Source organism: Panthera pardus, unplaced genomic scaffold, assembly GCF_024362965.1.
Source record: "Panthera pardus isolate Hobbes unplaced genomic scaffold, ASM2436296v1 HiC_scaffold_16, whole genome shotgun sequence".
Classification (NCBI taxonomy): Eukaryota; Metazoa; Chordata; class Mammalia; order Carnivora; family Felidae; genus Panthera; species Panthera pardus.
Window position 1 is genome coordinate 19,709,202 of NW_026526721.1, and position 20,748 is coordinate 19,729,949.

The window sequence follows — 20,748 nt, forward strand, 5'->3', positions numbered from 1 at the left end:
CTGCAGGTCTTATGAAGAGACATTAGCAACTTTATTCTGAAATGTTTCAAGGACATTAGAATAGTAAATGGTTTTGGAACAGATGATAACAGAAAGATCATGTCTTTCTGTAACAGAGGTTGGACGGATCTGTCAGCAGCCCCTTTGGAGATTTCCTAGACTCTGGGTTCTTCAGTTGTGGCAAAACTCATCTTGCACTTGCTGCATTCACCTGGGTCATTCTCTAAGGAACTGGAGGCAAGTAGAACTAATGTGATCATGAAGCCCCTGCTGTTTGCTGTACTATTTGAAAGAAAGTTATTTGACTCTGACTCAGAAGAAGTGTCATAAGTGGGGTGCCTGGTTGGCTCAGTCGGTTGAGCTTCCGACTTCTACTCGGGCATGATCTCACGGTCTGTGAGTTCGAGCCTCACGTCGGGCTCTGTGCTGACAGCTCAGAGCCTGGAGCCTGCTTCAGATTCTGTGTTTCCCTCTCTCTCTGACCCTCCCCCATTCATGCTCTGTCTCTCTCTGTCTCAAAAATAAATAAACATTAAAAAAATAAAAAAAAAGAAGTGTCATATGTTCAGCTCTCATTGATGACATTGTTCCAAGTTAATCTGTTAGTTTGCAAATAGGGTAAAATTACAGTTCTTGACCCCCCCCCCCCCCATTGTATTATCTGGAACACTGGCCTCCATAACAGCTGTCTAGAAAATTCTAGCAAAGTAGAGAACTTGCCTCTGACTTTTTATTCTGGAACCTTGAAGTGATACATTGAAGGCTGGTTGACTAGAGTGTGTCACATGACTTGAACAAGTGGGAGGGGAAATGTGCCCTTCTTGGATTCAGTTCTCCAGGGAAAAGAGAATGGTACATTGGTGAGTGCTGGTAATACATAACTCTACAGACTTTCTCTGTCATGTGGCTTGCAGGGTGACCTCTATCCTCCTTATACATGTTGCATATTGATGATCTGCCATTGAATGAAAGAATTCACAGGAAGAGCATTCTCCTTTTCTTGCTTGCGTTTATTTCTAGCTTTTGAACTTGGAAACACTAGTCAATTTTTTTTTAGGTTTGTATTTAAAAGCTACCCTTTTTCTTCCCTGGAAAGAATATATTGACTTGCTTCTTATTCATTGTTTCACTTTTCTCCTGTGTGCAAGAATCTAATCTTCATAATTTCATATATTTCAGTAGTTTCTGGTTGCTGATATCATTATCTCCATGTTAATTAATATTTTCCTATGTGTGTTTACTTTCAATCATTTCATTTAGTTTCTATAATGAGTATTGGGAAGAGAGCTATTAACATGCCATTCTTTCCAGATGTTTCCCAGAAAGAGATTTTTTAAATCCCTACACTGTTCTTAACAACTGTCAGATATTCCAGGGTATTTTAATCACTTTATATAGCTTCAGATTTTGGATGATTATTAGGCTTAATCTCTCCTAAATCATTTCTTTTTTTTTTAATGTTTATTTATTCATTTTGAGAGAGAGAGATAGGGTGTGCATGCATGAGAGCAAGGGAGGGGTAGAGGGAGAGGGAGAGAAAGAATCCCAAGCAGACTCCACATTCAGCAGGGGGGCCATTGCAGGGCTTGGTCTCAAGACCGTGAGATTATGACCTAAACTGAAATCTATAGCCAGAAGCTCCATCAACTGAGCTACCCAGGAGCCCAAGTTCAGCTTTGTTCTAAACTTACTTTATTTTTATTTTTATTTATTTTTATTTATTTAGTTTTATTTTAGAACGAGAGTGAGCAGGGGAAAGGCAGGGGGAGAAAGAGAGAATCCCAAGAGGGCTCCACGCTCATGCTCAGTGGGGAAACTGTCTCAGGGGTTCGATCTCCTGAGCGTGAGATCATGACCTGAGTCAAAATCAAGAGTCGGATGCTTAACTGATTGAGCCACCCAGACACCCCTACTCTCCTAAATTGTTTCTAAGTGACTGGTAGAGGCTGCCTGAATTATTGTGTAGAAAAGCTGTTGTGTACCTGCTGTGACCATACGACGGAGGAGAAAGAGAACATGCACTGAGCACAATTCCAACCCGATGGGAATCTCTCAAAGCATATTACAAAAAAACAGAGCCTGACCTAGAAGACAAGTGTCATCAGATGAGGCTGGAAAAGTCTACATTTGCCAGACCAAGTGGCACCTTGTGGAGAGTATTAAAGCTTTTAATCTTTATGCCAAGAAGGATGAAAGTCCACTGGAGTTTAGCTAGGACCCATCTGCTACGCCGCCTCACTTCCATCCAACACCCACCATGTGCCTGTTTTCTGTCTGAAATAACAACCAACCTTTTATACTGATATATTGTCTAAAACTAAAACTCAGTCCACTAAAATATCTAATGCAACCTGGAACGATAGGGTAAGGGGAAAGGAAGACAGAGAAAAGTGAGAAGGTTAATGTACATCCTTTTGGGGGCTAGGTGTTTGTTGAGTTACAAAGGTCAAGAAATGTCTTGGAGGAAAAGGTCCAGGGAGACCGGGAATTTGTTTCAAGCAATATCCACTTCTCTGAAAGCTGTGACCAGTGCTCTGAGCTTTGAAAACATGGTCTTCTTTTACTTACGACTTCAACATTTTGATATGGTTTTGACAAGTTTTGGTGGCTATTTGATGCTATACATTTAAAACAACAGAAGTTATATTTAGCTAAATATTTATCAATTCTACCATACTGAAAATTTTTCTTCTCTGTATTTGTGTATTTGAAAATTTATGGAAGACAGTTATGCTCTTGTGGAAAATTGTTTTTAATTATTAAATAGGCTACATTATTTTGATAATCTTGAAAACAAATATTATTATACCCAATATTATTATATTATATTATATTATACCCAATATTATATTATGGTAACTTACTCTAAAAAGCCATAGGCTTTTTAGTATATTTGGTACAATCTAGGAAGTAATTAACCAGAATGGTCATTATCAGTAGTGGCCTCATGGGGGGATAAATCAGATAAATCTTCAATCCACAGGTGTATTATATTGAAGACATTAAGATCTTGACTTAAATATCTCTTTTGTGGACAACATCTTACAATGCATAAAATAATTTCCAGTTGTTTTGTAACTTGGCCTAAAGATAGGAAATTTGTGTTTGGATAGGTTCTATAAGATGTGGATCTGAGTTCATTAGATCTGGGGCCAAGAAGAAAGTTATCCACAAGAATGTTATAATTTTATTTATTTATTTTGAGAGAGAGACAGAGAGCATGAGCAGGAGAGGAGAAGAGAGTGGGGAGAGAGAGAGAATCCCAAGCAGGTTCCATGCTGTTAGTGCAGAGCCCAATGCAGGGCTCTAACTCACAAACCCCAAAAGCATAATCTGAGCCAAAACCAAGAGTCAGAAGCTTAACTGGCTGAGCCACTCAGGTGCCCCTAGGCCATTTAATTTCTAACATTAACTGCCCCTATCCTATGTTAAACTAATTATTTTATTCTTATGATTCATAAATCAAAATAAGCTTTTGAGATGGTAAAATAGAACTATTATCATCATTATTATTAGTTTGAGTACCATTTCACAAATTATCTACACAAGTAAAACAGGTGAAAAGAAATCTATATAAGACTAAGGAATGTGATTTATGACTGTAAACACAGGGCTGCTATGAAAATCAGGTTCACAGTCTATTTTGTAATATACCAATTTTGTAAATTTTAAATAAAGAATAAAATTAAGTAAATCCTTTTCATCATAGGTATTCAATGAACCTTTCTCAAGTGAGTGAATAAGTAGATGACTGGGGTGTATGCAATAATATTATTCCTAATTATCTCACTGGTTGAATACGATGAAACATTTTAATAGCAGATGTCAAAACAGATTATTTTGCACTAATAAAAATTCTTATTTAAAAATCACCTTTCTAAAGCATTATGCCACAGAATTTAATATTTGTTGCATAAAATTACTAATAAACCATACTAAGAAGTACTTCTTAATTATAAAATTTGTAGAATTGGGATTTCAATAATTAGTGTTCTTAAAAAATGAATTTCTGTAGCTCATGTGTTTAATTTACAAATAAAATTTACATTCACCAAAAACAAAAGTAAATTAGAGTTTCAAATATTTTAAATTAAATGCACTATTGGGGCACCTAGGTGGCTTATTCAGTTAAACATCAGACTTCGGCTCAGGTCATGATCCCACAGTTCGTGGGTTCGAACCCCACGTCAGGCTCTGTGCTGACAGCTTAGAGCCTAGAGCCTGCTTTGGATTCTGTGTCTCCCTCTTTCTCTTCCCCTCCTCTGCTCTCTCTCTCTCTCTCAAAAATAAACATTAAAAAAAAACTCCTTAAAAAATAAAAAAAAATGAATGCACTACATATTTTATTAAAAACTTAACAATGGGTCACCAAATCACTGTAGTTTTGTTTTGTTTCTAAAAGGTAAGCATGGCGTGGCACTTACAAGCAGCTCAAAACATTTATTTTTACAACATCAGTAAGGTGAATATCTTTGCTCCTCACCTGTATTTGATTTGATTTATGGAAACTGACTGTATGAGGTCAGGGCTGGCTCCATACAGAATTCTAAACTCTCTTACACTGATAACAAAAACACAGAGGCCAACAGAGTGCATCCCACATGCAAACATGAATTCTGGGATCGTTGGTCCAGAATAGATTTAGGATACCTGGGACTGAATCTCAGACTCAACATTCACTTGTTATGTAGTTTGAACAGGTTATTTAACTTCCTCAAGTTTTCATTTCTTCATCTATAAAATAAAAAGTGTAGAACTCATACTTACCTTAAAGGGTTATTTTGAAAATAAAACAGATAATATACCTGAAGCATATATTGCAGAGTTGGGCACATGGTAAATGCTCAACACTGGCTTGGTATTATGATTATGATTTATAGCTAATATTCTTGGATGCTAATGATCTCAGCCACTTCTATCAGGATCTTGGTCCTCTTGGCTGGCTTCTGCTCCTATTTTCCATACCTTTGTGTCGTGTGAGGTCTTCTTCTATCTGGGACAATATCCCTGCCTGACAACACAAATTTGATATAAATATGTTATAAAAATAATATGTAATAAGGATTTAAGATAATATCTGTCCTAGAATGTTTGTATTGTAAAATAAGAATAAGAAAGAATATTCTACAATAAACGGGTACCCTACAGGCAGTCTCACCCCCGCTGGTCTCTTCAGAGAAGCTCCATGTGCATGATTTGATGGGGGTCATCACTTCTACCTGGAGAAGTGATTTGTCTCAGGCTCCAAAGGATGCTCACAAAGTCCCCAGTTAGATCAGGCACTTTCCCAGTTCTCACGAAGACCTATCTTCAAAGACGGTGGTTTCTATTTGTTCTTTGCTGTTTGATGTGTCTTTATGTTTATCTTAGAAGTGATGTTATGTGACTTATCCTGTGTTTTTTGTTTGTTTTCTCACTGACTTATCTTTTATCCCCTAGAAGGGAGGCAGGAATGTGGAGTTAATCACTTTTCTTTGTAGAATTTTTTTTTTTTACATTTATTTATTTTTTATTTTTGAGAAACAGAGAGAGACAGAGCACAAGTGGGGGAGGGGCAGAGAAAGAATGAAACCCAGAATCTGAAGCAGGCTCCAGGCTCTGAGCTGTCAGCACAGAGCCCAGTGCAGAGCTTGAACTCACAAACCATGAGATCATGACCTGAGCCAAAGCCCCACGCTTAACTAACTGAGCCACCCAGGCACCCCAATCACTTTGTTTTCTATAGTACAGTGCTAGCTAGTAGTCAGTGATCAACAAATGACCAATTCTTGGTTCTCAACAAATGCTTAATAGAATTTAATTTAGAAATTTTTCCCCTAACAAAATAATATTAAAAGTTCTCCCATTTTTATAAACATAGTTCTTAAGCTTTTACACTGTGGCAAGACATATAATTAGGTGATGATTTGCTTCAATTCTCTCTGAGGTGGATGCCACACAATTTTATTGGCAGAATAAGTTAACCTTTTATTGAGATCATGTAGCTGAGATATTCCATGATTGGAATAAGTGGAACTCTCAGCCTGGAATGTTCTTTTGTAAATTTTGAATATGCAGGTTGTCAGATGCTTATTCCAGCTCATGCAAAGTGTTCATATAAGGTGTCTCCTATTCATGAAATTACTGTGCAACATGACAGTTCTTTCTAGTGAGTATTTATTAAACATTGCTTATTTTAGCAATTTTTAATAATCAGTAAATTAGTAATAATCTAATCATCAGTCAGATATTAACCTAATGTTAATCTAATTAGCGAGATTTCCAGTACATATTTAGGATAGGACTTACTAAGGTCTTGGTAGCCAGTTTTTACCAAACATCAGAACTTTTAAATAAGATGAACACAATGAGTGTAGTGTATGTGTGTGAGTTTCTGATTAAAGCAGTTCAAATTTTGAAATCTGCCCTTAAATTACAGATTAATCAAACTCATGTATTTATATTACACTGTTTTAGTGAGCATATTTACTACATATATTTTATGTGTATATGTATGTGTGCATGTATATGCATAGCTTCATATACATATATTTGAAGTATCACATTATTCAGTAAATTTTAATTACGTGTAATCATCAGTCACCTGACCTATAGAGGATGCAAAGGAGCAAAAAAAAAAAAAAAACAAAAAAGAAAAGATGGTTTCAGAGGAAGCAAATCCGATGGGTAGTCAGAAAAGGGAGATCTAGATCTCTTCAAATATTTTCAAAAAGATCTGAAAAGGCAACAGAATCTTGTGAAAATTAAAATATAGCCTCAAAACAAAAGAAAAGCTTAAAGATAAATTAGAGAAACTCATCTTGAACCTTTGAACAAAATATAAAACTATAAAAGAAATGTAAGATGAAGGAGACAGCGAATTTCTATCCAGGGAGCTCCCAAAACTGAAAACTTCAATTAGTTTTATTTAAATACTTTCATTAGAAAACAATTTTAATTTTCTAAAATAAACTGTAGATGCTTTAACAACTAATGTTTTAGATTCATTTTTCAAGCATATATGTATGTATATTTTTATGTAAAATAACTGCAAATCTATATCTATCATCTATCTATCTATCTATCATCTATCTGTCTATCTATCTATCTATGTATCTATCTATCATCTATCTATCAACTGTCTATCTCTCTGCCTGCGTATTCATTTCATCCATCAATCTACAATCCACCCATCTATCCATCCATCTATCTGTCTACCCATGTCAAACATGGATCTTCTCTTTAGGTGACTTTTCAAAAATGTGTATTATTTCAAAAATATAATAATATGTCAATGTCTTAGATTTGTGGCATTTTTTGTTCATATTGTTATTTTTGTTATATTTTTGTTCACATCTGTTTTTGATGCATAACAAACTAATAATCCATGCATAAAATAAAAAGCTTTTTTTTTAGTTCATGATTCTTCAGGTTTCAACTTTAGACTGGTCTCCAGCTACTGCATCTATTTGCGTTAAGCTGAAGGCCTTTGATTTGGCTCTGGCTCTGGCTGCCTGCTGGACAATCTCACTTTTGCATAAAATGAAGACCAAGCTTGTTCACATGGCAACACCAGAATTTAAAAGAGAAAGCAGAAGCCAGTAAGAATGGTTGATGACTCTAATGAAACCTGGGTCACTATCACTTTATGTCAGACATATATTAGTCAAGCAAGTAGCAAAGCCAGTCAAGTTTCTATTGGTGAGGAAATAGACTAATTTTTAATGGGATGATCTCCAAAGAAAGTCTCATTGCAAAGGATGTGTGTTCGCTATTTTTGCCATCCCAATGATTCCAATTATGCTCTTATCTTTGTTACTTAGAAAGATTTAATAGATTTTTTTATAAAAGTGCTAAATTGTATTTTTTATCTTATGAAAGGGCTAATTTTTTTCTCTGTTTTGTTTCTCCTCTGCTTTGAGCACACACTTCAAATTCATCTCAGCAGTGTTTTGTTTCTTGCAATTGCTGCCCAGGGTTTCTTTTTGTATGTATTCTGTGTGTATTATGCATAATCATAGCTGGATTATTTTAAAATTATGAGTACTAGCAAACTTCTTAAAAGTAATGATGCTAATATATTCAAAATCTGGTGGAATCCAATCTATTACTTTGTATCTGAATTTTAAACAAAAAAATATACAATAAATCACATATAATAAATATTTAATATATATACACTTAAAATCAGGTCCATGTCTCTAGGAGAACACCATACATATATAAATACATATATTTATATGAAATCTATAACTTCATGTGAAATATGTAAAATAATGCATACAACATAATATATATAATATAATAACTCACATATATTTTATTTGAACTATAAATGCCTATTCAGTTTGAGAGAGAAATGCAGTTGAGGTACTCTAATTATAAATGAAAAAAATAAAAGGTAATTTTAAAAATAATATAAATTAAAAATTTTAAATACAAAGGCTAGTTGAGATGATAGATTAAGTAAGCTGTCCACCGAAATAGATTTATTTACTCTATTTCATGGCTCCCAGAAAGTGACATTGATTCTCATTTCCCCAGCCAAGATGAATAATGAAGCTAAATGTTTAAAAATAATTTATCAAGGCATACCTTGGGAAATAGTTTAATCATGCATATATTATTTTTTATATAATAAGAAGTTGGTCATGATCAGGGAATTAATATATTTTTATAAAGAAAGAATAAATGCATATTGAATTAAATAGTGATCACATAGAAACTCAGAATGTAGTGAATAGTATTACACTTCTGTTTTCTGTACCTAGACTTCAGAGATAAAACTATAAAGCAATATATATGAAACTTCCAATTAAAAACCATGAAAGTAACAAAACACCACGAATTCTTCTAATTGGGTTATAAGGGCAATCTTATAGTTCAATAAGAGCTGTTATGTCTATTAAAAACAAACATACAGGATAATAGGGATAATTATGGTAACTCTTTTGAAGAGTTTTGAAGACAAAATGTCTATTGAGAGGAATCTATAAACATGTAGAATCTATAAACATGTAGATTATAAAGTTTTTTTTTTAATTTGTGTACTAATTTTTAGAGTTGTAAGTTAAAGATAGACAAGGAGTTACTGTATATCTCCTCAACCTTTCCCTGTTCCCCCTTTAACTTATATCTCATGTTAGTGTGCTACATTTCTTGCAATTAATGTGCCAATACTGATAAACTATTATTAAAGTCCATAGTTTACATTAGGATCCACTCTTTGTGTTGTACATTCTATAAGTTTTAAAAATGTACTATGACATGTAACCACCATTATAGTATCACACGGAAGAGTTTCAGGATCCTGAAAATCCTCAGTGCTCCATTTGTCGCTTCCTCTCTCTCCACAAACTTCTAACAAACACTGATGTTTTCACTTTCTCCACAGTTTTGACTTTTCCAATATGTCATATAGTTGGCATCAGACCATAGGTAGCCTGTTGAGATAGACTTCTTTCACTTACCCATATGTTTTCAAGGTTTCACCTTTTCTTTTTTGTGGCTCTATTAGAGCTCATTGATTTTTATTTATAATCAATATTCCTTTTTATGAATGAATCGCAGTTTGTTTATCCACTCACCTATTGATGGACACCTTGGTTGCTTCTGAGATTTGGCAATGATGAGTGCATCTGCTCTAAAGATCCATATACAGGTTTTTGTTTGGGTGTGTTTCAACTGATTTGTGTGAATACAAAAGCTTGAGAACTGGATCATATGAAAGAGTGTGTGGTTTCCTAAGAAATCGTCGAACTGTCTTCCAGAGTGGCTGGGCTAATTTGCATTCTGACCAGTGATGACGCAGAGTTCTTATTGCTCTAGATCCCTTCCAGCATTTGTCAGTGGTTTGGATTTTTGTCATTCTTACAGGTGTTGATATCTTATGGTTATTTTCTGTTTTCTTTTTAATTTATTTATTTTGAGAGAGAGAGAGAGAGAGAGAGAGAGAGAGAGAGAGAGAGAGAGAGAGAGAACAAGCAGGGAAGTGGCAGAGAGAGAGAGGGAGAGAGAGATGGAAAGACAGAGGATCCCAAGCAGGTTCTGCACTGTCAGCTCAGAGCCTGATGCAGGGTTCGAACACATGAACCATGAGACTATGACCCGAGCCAAAACCAAGAGTCGGAGGATTAACCAACAGAGTCACCCAGGTGTCCTGTCATGGTTGTTTTAATTTGTAATTCTCTAAAGCCATGTGATGTTGAGTGTTGTTTTGTTTATTTGCCATCTGTATATCTTCTTTGGTGAGATGTCAGTTGAGATATTTAGCCTATTTTTTTTATTTATTTTTATTTTTTATTTTATTTTTGAGAGAGAGTAGGGGAGAGTCAGACAGAATCCGAAACAGTCTCCAGGCTCTGAGCTGCCAGCACAGAGCCTGACGTGGGGCTCAAACCCACGAACCATGAGATCATGACCTGAGCCGAAGTTGGATGCTTAACCAACTGAGCCACCCAGGCGCCCCTATTTAGCCTATTTTTTAACTGAGTTGTTCATTTTCTTATTGTTGAGTTTTAAGTATACTTTGTATATTTTGGATAACAGCTGTTTATCAGATTAGCCATTCTTAAATACTTGCTTCTAGTCTGGCTTGCCTTCTCATTCTCTTGACAGTGTCTTTTGCAGAGTAGGTATATTTAATTTTAATGAAATCAAATATACCCATTATTTCCTTCATGGATCATGATTTGGTGTTGAATCTGAAAAGTCATCACCAAAGTCACCTAGATTTCCTTCTGTGTCTTCTAGGAGTTTTATACCTAGGTCTATTATCATTTCAAGTTAATGTTTTTGTGAAAGGTATAAAGTCTATGTCTTGGTTCATTTTTTTGTTTATGTGTTTTTATATATGTATGTCCAGGTGCTCCAGCACCATTTGTTGAAAAGCCCATAGTTTGCTTTTTGAATTTTATGTAATCATCAAAAGCTTCCACTGATGAACTTTATATGTGTTCTAGAGCTAATAAATGTCATAAGTAATTTCCTTCTAGCTATTGAACTTATTTTACATACAGTCTTAAGTTAATAATTGCCTTAAAATAGAGAATCAGAAATTTGTAATAATAAAACAAGTGAAGGTAAAACTATTTTTGTGGTTACTTATAAATATTGACCTGAGCCTCAGAAGCGTATTAGTAATGAATTTGATTTGCTCCATTGCAGAAATCCACTGTATTAACCCTTCAGTGATCCGTTAGGTATTACCTAAAGTGGAGCGGTATGAGAATCTTAGGCATAGACAAACAAAAAATCAAACTATACCAGCTGTAGAGCAGTTTTCTCAGAATTTGTTCTGTGTGTTTATGATGAGCACATATTTTAACAGAAGCCTGAAGAAGAACATCCATTCAAAGCCTATTCAGCAACTTTATGCTCCTACTGCTCTTTTCTGCCAAGTGCATAGGTGTGGCTGTGAGGACTGGATTAGGTCACCCCTCTGTGCTGCATCTAATGTAGATATAATTCACATGACTTATGTGGTTGAGAAGTCCCAAGACCTGCCATTGGCAAGCTGGGGTCCCAAAGGAATCAGTAGTGTAGTATCCATCTGAGTCCAAAGACCTAAGAACCAGGAGAGTTGGCAGTTTCAATCTGAAAACCACAACTTCAAGACCCAAGAAGAGCTGATGCTTCAGTTGAAGCCTGAAGGCAAGAAAAGGACATGGAAGGCAAGAGGTAAGGCTCTCTTAGCCTTTTTGTTGTATTTGGGTCTTCGTTTGATTGGATGAGGCCCACTCACGTTAAGGAGGACAATACGCTTTAGTCTGTGAACTGATGGATTCGAATTTTAACCTCATCCATAGATACGCTCACAGATGCACCCAGAAGTAATGTTTGACCAAATGTCTGAGAACCCCAAGGCCCTGGCAGGTTGCCATGTGCAATTAATCACCAGAATGGGTAAAGTAGTGAAATCGCATTGCATATAGACACAAAGAAGGAATTTCTCATTCCTAAGCACATTTTCTGGTATCATCAAATAGAGTTGATAAAATCTGCATTAAAGTTTTTATAAGGAGGAGCCTAGGTGGCTCAGCCAGTTGAACGTCCGACTTCGGCTCAGGTTATGTCTGTGAGTTCCAGCCCCTCGTCAGGCTCTGTGCTCACAGCTCACAGCCTGGAGCCTGCTTCGGTCCTGTGTCCCCTCTCTCTCTGCCCCTCCCCTGCTCACACTCTCTCACTGTCTCTCTCTCTCTCAAAAATGAAAAATTTTTTGTTAAATCACAATAGACTAGATATATATCAGCATGTTAGCACAGAGTAATAGAAAACATATACACATTTCTAAGAAGTTGAATATTCAAGAAGTTTCTGAGTCTATGAAATGTATGAGGTGTTGGGCTTCTAATAGGACTCATGATAATGAAGGTGGATTATTTCTCTCCATTAAACATGTATAGACATCTCACAGTAATGAGTTCATCGACCTACTCCCATCGTATGTAGAGATAACTGTCTTTGTAAAAAGTAACATTATATTTATTTTATTTTACTTTATTTTATTTACATAAATATATATCTCATCTTATTACCAGAAATTAAAGTAACTATATCCAGGCATATATTCATTTTTATTATCACTAAATAAGGTTTTTATTTGCATATAACTAATAATATGTAGTTAAAGCAAAATGACCACTTTAGAGCCATAATCTCACAAGTTAGAATTTTTGAAAGCTACATTGACCTTTCTAAGCACCAAGTGTGTTATTCAGTATAATGAGTGCTAATTTCGTATATAATATCCAAGTGGCCTGAAAGAGCTCAAAAATGCTTCTTAGCCTCCCTGGTGTACTTTTACACAGTGGGAAAATACAGTAAATTATGTTACAAATTTGCATTATAGAATAGAACACAATGGTTACAATTATATTTTTGGTGTTTTTAAACTAAGTAATTTTAAAAGGAATGCATTTCTAATAATCGAATAAAATTTACATGGTGATATGCAATTTTAAAAGAACATTTTTCCATTTCAGTAGTTTTACCAATAATGTTTATGTTCATCACGAACCAATTTTTTAGACTACTTTCAGGGTAAGAATGAGTATCAGGAAGGAAGCGCCATATCAGGGCAAATTTCTTTAGTGCATATGGAATGATGATTTCATGTCTTCTATTGCTCTCGGAGGCCTTTTCCAGTTCAGCAAACTGATATTTTGTTGTTTTAAAGCCTGAACAACAAATGCAACATATTATTTAGCCCCACTGAAATTATATGCAGACAAATCCTAATGGTCTTGCCTCACCATCTTCTCCAGTTTTCTTAGAGAAGATATCCTTATACTAATCATGCCCTGCACCATAAAGAAAATTATTTGATTGATCGGTAATCAATAGTTGAATAAATGCCATGTTGTGCACAATACATTCCCATAATATCACACATATTAACCCAGTTTTTACCTTTGCATTCTTCTTTGGAAAATTTAGAAAATAAGTAGGCAGGAAACTCCCTCCTTTTTAAACAAATTTTAAAATTCCCACAAATATTTTTCTACTCACAAGGCCACTTAGGAAATCTGGGTTGCAAAAATAATTCATGCAAGAATGAACATGTCCACTCTTATACAGTATGGACCAGGGCGTCTCAAACTGTGGTGTGTATATGGTTCACCTGAAGATCTTGTTTAATATATAGATTCTAACTCAATAGGTCTGGATGGGAATGAAATTCTGCAGTTTTGTTTTGTTTTGTTTTGTTTTGTTTTGTTTTGTTTTGTTTTGTTTTGTTTTTGAGAGAGGCAGAGAGCAGGAGTAGAGGGAGAGAGAGAGAGAATCTCAGGCAGGTTCCATGGCCAGTGTGGAGCCCAATGTGGGGCTCAATCTCAAGATCATGAGATCATGACCTGAACTGAAATCAAGAGTCAGACGCTTTACTGACTGAGCCCCACAGGTGCCCTGAAATTCTGTATTTTTAACAGGCTTCTGGGTAAGCTGCTGCTGCATGTATATATTTGATATACACTAAAATGTATATTATGTATGAAAAAATAAATATATATGTATAAATATATATATATATTATATTGCTAAGAATTCCAATTAATTAATTAACTAACAAAATAGATCGGTTATTTTATATTAAGTATGTATGTCCCAAATGTTGCTTTGTATATACTGTATACACTTTGTAGACCCCTGCTTCACTAGCCTCTGGAGTAGGAAACAGATAGGTTCCCATCCCCCACACTCTGTTATGCCTCTGGAGAGTGCAAAGCATGGAATTACTTTTAGAGATTTTTCTAAAGAAGTCATCTTAATCTGCCAAGAACCTAGGTGCATTTTATGTATAGTGTCGTGGCAGGCATTGTTTTAAATTGTATTTCAGAGTATCTTGGAATGTTTCTGCTAAATACTCTGGCTGTGGTCTTTCTAGTTAACTTCCTTTTCTCTAAAGCTGTTTTCATATATCTTATCAACTGAGCTTAATGAGCTATGTGGTCAGTATCAGCATGTATGATTAGTATGTGACATTGGCAGGTTGCAGTTCTAAGTCTTGTTATTGATCCTATCTTAATGTCGTAAATTTTGGATGGATGACAATGGTGGTGATAAAATGGCACAAAAAAGAGCTAGATTGCAGTGGGTCTGAATCTTACAGCTTTAGTGCTATCATTAATATCCATACCTATCTCTATGTCATCTGTGTCTATATCTCTATATCTGCTTGATTGAAATCGAACTCAATAGCATATCTGTAGCACAAAATATACTCTTATCTCAAAAGACTTTGTAGCATTCTTTATTTGGTTTGCTTGTTTTAGAGTTAAATATATTTTCATGAGACGGAGAAGCACTGACTGATTATTTTAAGATCATAATTTCCTGTGAAAATTACATCTCAGTGTTCCATTTCCCTCTTGCTGGTTTGTGACATCAGCCTTATTTTACATGGTCATCCAAAACATAGCACTGAATCTACAAATTAATTCAGAGCTATTGTCATTTCCTTGTGCAACCGGCTCATTTTTTTGTTATGTAAATGATCCAGATGGCAACAAGATCTTGTGAGATAAATAATACAACATAATTTTCACAAAATCATACATGATTACATCTATGTCTGTTACTGAGAAAATGAAGGTGGTAAGATGTATTGTGATAGAACTTAAAGTTTTGGAAACTTCAGTTATTTTTCCAACTTTGCGTTGGTGTTGTGCAAATTACTTCTCTTTTAGTTGTTGAGCAAATTTGAGGATCTCGAGTTTGGATCAAGATTCTCATTGGTAATATAGAAACTATAAGAGCTACCTCTAAAGGGATTTTTTAAGCTTAGAAATGTATGCAAAATGTCTTGCCTTCTAGCTTATACCCAGTTAATTCAGGGTTTTTTACTATTATGACCTTAAAGTAAAACCAAGAAAGCTAATCATACTAATAATCATATATGTACACATATATAGGTATACATATGTATGCAATTTTTTTTTATAATCAAAATGACTTAAGTTCTTCAGGTTTCAAGAAGAAAACAGTTTTTCTCATACATATTTTCTAGAAGATTGACCTGGTGCTTCATCATGCCCACAAGTAACCCTCCTCATAGCCTTGCTCTCAAGAGTTTGCCTAGTGTAATGCTACTAAGGCTGTGGATATTTCCTTCCCCCACTACCCGACGGGTACATTCTTGCTGGCTTTTACCCTTAGCAATCCCAGACGGTGTAATGTCCCATGGTCTGCGTTCTTTCTCACAGAGCACCGCCTTGGTTCTCCTCATCCATGACTCACATCTGCACAGGCTCCCCTACCAAGTATCGCAAAGGTTTGGCAGGCCATCTACAAAGGCCACCTGTACTGAAATCTTAAAATACTTCCTTCAGACTAGTTTGGCTGCTAGTTTATTCTGTAATAAGAGATAACAGGTAGGTTAGCATTTAATTATAATGCAAAAGGAAAATTCCAATCACAGTCCGTAATAGCTTTCTTAAAGTGAGTTCAATTATGGAATATGAAACAGTTGGTCCATAAGAGGCTACCCTAATGTGTTCTTCCATTTATTTTCTGTCTCCGTCCCATGGGAATTGGGAAGAATTGACTGGAGCAGTGTATAAGGTACCTCTGTGTCTCCTGTTCACGAATGCTTGCCCACATTTGTGTCATCTGAGATGGTAGCCATTCCCTGTTTACATGTCACTGCTTCTTCTTGGCTATTATTGGAAGACACATAACAAGGAAATTTCTTTAAAAAGTGGCAAAAATAGTTCCATGGATAAAATGGAAGTGTGCACTTTGGAGCAGAAATAAAACCAAGTCAGGGGTGCCTGGATGGCTCAGTTGGTTAAACGTCCGACTTTGGCTCAGGTCATGATCTCACAGTTTGTAAGTTCGAGCCCCGTGTTGGGCTCTGTACTGACAACTCCAGGCCTGGAGCCTGCTTCCAATTCTGTGTCTCCCTCTCTCTTTACCTCTCCCCATCTCATGTTCTGTCTCTCTCAAACATAAACACTAAAAAAAGAAATAAAACCAAGTCAGTAATTTTTTTGTTTTTTGGGGGGGGGATGCATGTGGGGGAGAGAGGCAGAGAGACAGAGAGAGAGAGAGAGAGAGAGAGAGAGAGAGAATCTTAAGCAGGCTTCATGCTCAGTGTGTAGTCCAATGAGGGGCTCAAAACCACGACCCTGGGATCATGACCTGAACTGATATCAAGAGTCAGATGTTCAACCAACTGAGTCACCCAGGCGCCTCCCAAGTCAGTAATTTTTAATGGATAAATTTGGATTTTATTACAGGGTGTTTAAATAACAAAATCCTCAAAACAGTCACATTGTCATTACTGGTCATCATTTTAATGTTTAGGAGTAGACTTGAATCTTTAGATAATTCAGGTGAATGCATGCTAAATGAAAATATGATGTTTATGAACTTTGAGTTAGTTTGACCAAATTTGGTAAAATTATACTTTAGCTACATTGGTGACTTAGGTGCCAGATAATAAGTTAATTAATCTCAAATTTTACCATTAATTCTGAGGAATGGGGCACGTACTCTACAACGTCAGTCAGGAATTCAAAAACTTAAACCTTCTTGCTTCTTTCTCACATCATATTTTCATTCAGCATACACTCATCTGAATTATCTAAAGATTCATGTCTACTCCTAAACATTGAAACGATGACCAATACTGGCAATGTGAATGTTTTGAGAATTCACACACACACATATACAAAAGTAAATTTTTCCTACTTCTTGCAGAAAGTGAAATTTACACACAGTCAAGAGCAAAAAAAATCAGTTTTTGAAGATACACACAAATAAATATATTAATGATTAGAGCTCCGGGCAAGACGTCTATAACAACCTTATATAAAAGTGGTCTGGAACAGGTGATTTCTTAGATTCTTTGCTTTCAGTAATATTTTTCATTCTACTCCAGGCCATAGGGAATCCATGTAAACATTCTTACACACATCTGTTTTGAGTCCTCTTGTGCTGCCTCTCCATCTGAGTACTTAGCAGTGATAACCAAACTCATGGCCAGGTAAAAAAAAAAGGGTGGAGGAAACACTGGTTTCCAAAGCTTCCCCCTTTGACTCCCATCCTCCCCTTTCCTGGGTACTTTATCCTCTGTAACTTCTCTAAACACAACATTGTGATTGGTCTGTTCATTAAATTTTGCAACCTTCTCAATATGAGTGTAACATTTTTTTAACTATGGGATGCTGAGTGATTTAGGAGGCAATGTTCAATGTTATTGGCTCAGAACTAAAGTCATTCTCATCAACATCCCTTAAAAAAACATTTCTTCTGATCACCTTTCATTTAGTGTAGTAAGCTAGTAAGCTAGAATCTTAGCAACATGTTGTATTGTGTATTTTTCCTCACTCTCAGTCTTTCAGTAATAGCTTCAGAATCCTTGGAATCCCCAGCTATCTATTTCTTATCCTCTACTTTCGATGCATTGCTTTCTTGTTCCCATTGCTCCTGTTTCAAGAAGCGGCCCTCGCCAGAATGAAGACTTTGGCAACTCTTTCCTCAATATCTTCAAACTTGTGCCAACCCCTTTCACAACTCCTATGCAATTTTAGCTCTAGAGATTCTGTTTAGGGAAAGCCATCCCTTACCCATCCTGTGCACACACTATTAATCTGGAGACATAATTCAGCATCTATGCTTTTAAGGGTACACTTTGTTTACGAAATTTTGAGTCTTTTCTGTGAAGGATCATCATGGCCATCTTGATAAACCTGTCCTATATCTCAGTTGTGCTTAATTATTACAAATAGCTGCTTATTGGGGCACCTGGGTGGCTCAGTCAGTTGAGTGTCTGACTTCAGCTCAGGTCATAATGTCGCAGTTCCTGAGTTTGAGCCCCACATAGGGCTGTCTGATGTCAGTGCAGAGCCTACTTCAAATCCTCTGTCCCCCTCTGTCTGCTCCTTCCCCGCTTGCACTCTTTCTCTTTCTCAGAGATAAATAAACATTTTTATTTTAAATTTTTTTTTTCAACGTTTTTTATTTATTTTTGGGACAGAGAGAGACACAGCATGAGCGGGGGAGGGGCAGAGAGAGAGGGAGACACAGAATCGGAAACAGGCTCCAGGCTCCGAGCCATCAGCCCAGAGCCTGACGCGGGGCTCGAACTCACGGACTCACGGACCGCAAGATCGTGACCTGGCTGAAGTCGGACGCTTAACCGACTGCGCCACCCAGGCGCCCCAATAAACATTTTTAAAAAACAGCTGCTCGTTCTCCCAGTCACCTCAACATTTAGGGACTAAAGCTTCCAGCCCTAATCAGTTCAGACTCAATTAACCTAAGGTGGTTGAAAGATGACTGATGACTTACAACCAATTTCTGAGCTTTCATGGCTATCATTACACCCAAGGATCCAAGATCATCTACCAGCGGTGAGTAATCAACTGTAGTTGAGGTGAATCAATAAAAGCCAAAACTCCACATCTAATGGCAATTCAGGTGCCCTTGCCAGATGCTACTGTTTCAAAAACATTCCTCAGTGATGCAATGGATTCACTGTTTTTTCTTTTGCAGATGGTCTTCTTACGGAACTTACTAAACTCCAGATTAATAGGGACAATTCCAGGTGTTACTGGGAAAGATGAGGAAAGTGTACATATTGTCTAACCAGTGAAGGGTGGTCTTCAGTCATCTCTGACTCTCTGCTGGCATCTGCTGAATGGAGTCTCATGTTCTCTCCTTTTCATCACGAACAATCATATACTGGAATCAGGTTTTGAAATCTGTGTTCATGCCATGGCCTTCATTCTCCAGGACCGTGCACTCTGTAGCCTTTTCCACCTGACTGTAGGATCCTCAGGCTTCTTCTCATTGCTGACCTTTGGACTGCCCAGCTGAGGTCCACAGGTCTCTGTGAGGCTACTAAAAAGCCTTTTTGGGCACACTTCTGATTTGATTATTACTCATCAAATATTGTTACTTCACATTGGGGTTGGGCATTTGGTTAGGTGTTCAGTCACCCCAACTAAGTCTTTTGGATGCAAACACAGTGTTTTCTATTCTCTAACATCCCTCCTTTATTCCGGGACTTTAGTCTAGTCTGGAGTTGGGTCTTTATCACCCTTCTCAGGGACTCAGATTTTATAAAATTACTTCTATGTCTTCTATAAAGTTTCTTGCCCTCTATAGTTGTTCAACCATGCATCTCTTTTCCTAGTGGGAGGAAAACCTAGTTTTCACATAATTCTCCATTGCTCCCCACTCTATGGTTTATGGTATGCATTCTAGGCTGTAAATATTTCAGGCTTGTAGCACTGTTGTGCTCAAATTAATCTCCAAAACAGCCTAGCTTTCATAATAAAATTGTATCTGCTTTAAGACTAATATTTCTTCCAAGCATGCAAAAAATCTATTTAGAAATCTGCTGTTCTCCCTGAAGCAACGAGTGCCACTGATTGATTCATTCGAGGAACACCAGAAAATATGAGAAATTCAGGATATAGCATTCTCAGATATTACATACAGTGTGGTGTATTTTCCCCTGCCATTCACAGGGATTTTGTCTCAAATTGGTGTGATCGATAATAAAACATATGCTTCTCCATGAAGGAATGTGAACAGGGATAGACTTCAGGGTCATTCGCCAGCATCTCAGCAGAATCTTCAAGGACCCAGATCTTTCTACCTGCTTCCCTTCAATTAATTCATTCTCAGGCTGGTAGTAAAAAGGCCATATTGATTCCAGTTGTCACATTCCCAGGCACAAACATATCCTGAAGAAAATGAAAATCCTACCTGTTCTTGTAGTCTCTCTTCAAAGTGAGAAAACTTTTCCTGAAATTTCTGAGTCCACTGCCACTAGTTATGGTGGTAGGATCATAGTCCACTGCTGTAGCAATCTCTGGCAAGGTTTTGGAGATTACTTCAAAATCGATTGAGCCACTGGATTCAGCTTCCCCCCAGGCATAAAGGAAGTAGAAGAAACAACTATTTATCTGCAATGCATCGGGGGTCTATTAGGAGAATGGCATGAGTGCTTATTGAGTAGACAAAGAAAAATGTCAGCAGCAATCTTAAAACAATATTACTCCTCAACATATACATGCAAAACATTTCAAGATGTCCTTGTTTCCCATGCTAAAGATTTTAAATTAACCCTGTAGAAAACAAGGGGCCATTAAGTGTTTTAGAGCAGAGATAGAAGATGACTATGTTTTCATTAAAATGATAATCTTTGCAAAAACGTGTATGGCATGGTGCATGGGTGGTATGTGTGTGCATGGTAGAAAAAGCTACATACAAGAAGAACTTCCAGAAAGCCCCAAAAGTTTTTTGTTTGTTTGTTTA